The sequence below is a fragment of the Mus caroli genome, chromosome 2 (assembly GCF_900094665.2).
Source record: "Mus caroli chromosome 2, CAROLI_EIJ_v1.1, whole genome shotgun sequence".
NCBI lineage: Eukaryota > Metazoa > Chordata > Mammalia > Rodentia > Muridae > Mus > Mus caroli.
In genome coordinates this window covers 120,006,069-120,007,365 of record NC_034571.1, presented here as the reverse complement: position 1 = coordinate 120,007,365, position 1,297 = coordinate 120,006,069, and positions in this window count along the sequence as shown.

The window sequence follows — 1,297 nt, the reverse complement described above, 5'->3', positions numbered from 1 at the left end:
GGCATCTGTGATAAAAGAATTCAGGTGAAGATGATCAAGCTAGGGGTAGGTAGGTGAATATTCCTGAAGACTAAGTATATTTCTTTTTAGAAAAAGTTCATGCTATAGACTCTCAATCAAATTTGTTGAATGGTGAAGCTCAAGCTATAGCAACAGCTACAGTGACAACCCTGCACTCTTCAGACCTAGGGATCTAGCAGNTGNNTCAGGCAAGAGCAAGGCCATGTGTCNCNTTGGTCCCANGTAGGTCTATTCNCATTAACTCAGATCCAGCGAGTTGGTCATGGATGGAGAAATGTATGAAGACACCATGGAGGAGCTCCAAGATACGAGAACATAACAACTCAAAGAAAACGACTGAGAATTGTCTAAGCTAATTAAGTTAGCAGATTTTCTCCATGTTCTGTACCCACCTTGAACTGTGGGGGAATTGATATTGATACAAGCAGATGAATTCATTCCATGCTGTGTTTGATATTGCTTATTTTCAACTTTAGTATCTTCTTAATTGTGAACGTCTAGGATCACCTGACACTTGCATAGAACAGATGAAACAGACTTTTTGAGTGCTTCAATTGTATCATCTTTGTAATCCCACCATTTGTTATGGGGTGGTGCTTTAGGACATTGCCTTGTACTGTTCAGTCTCTGATAAAAGTTTTGTTACATGGATAACACAATGCTCAGCTTCAAGTGTTTTGCAGATTTGACAAGCCATTAGAGAGATGCCCAGGTACAATGGTACTTCTGCCTACTTTAGAATCCTACCAGGGGGGATAGTTGAAAGGAAAAGGTACAAAAGGGAGCCTACTTGTGTGAACAATGATACTCCCAGAAGGCTCATGGTAACTAAATGAAAATCCCACTGCATGGATGGGCTGCCTACCTGAGAGTTGATGGCTATGGAAACCCTAGAGCCCCCACAAACCATAAATTCTATTGCTATACTTGCTGGTTGTATGCCAGAACTAGAAAGTAAGACTGTGCTTGCTGAAGATGGTGCTTTGGCCTGACCTTCACCATATAGGACATGCTTCAATTAAGCTGCAACAGAACTAGAAGCTCCCATCTTGCTGGACTGTATCATAGTGTCAGAGGATACCATGAAGGTTGCTGGTAAAGAACTGTCACCCACATTCCTGCTTACCTATGGACCCTGATTGCTAACACACTGAAATTCCAGACAGAAATGAGAGGAATGTTCCCCTCATTCAGTAGTAGTGAGGCTGTTATGGGTAAGACTAATAGCTTTCTGATTGGATTTAAGGCCCACTCCACAGGAGGGAGTTCATATCTG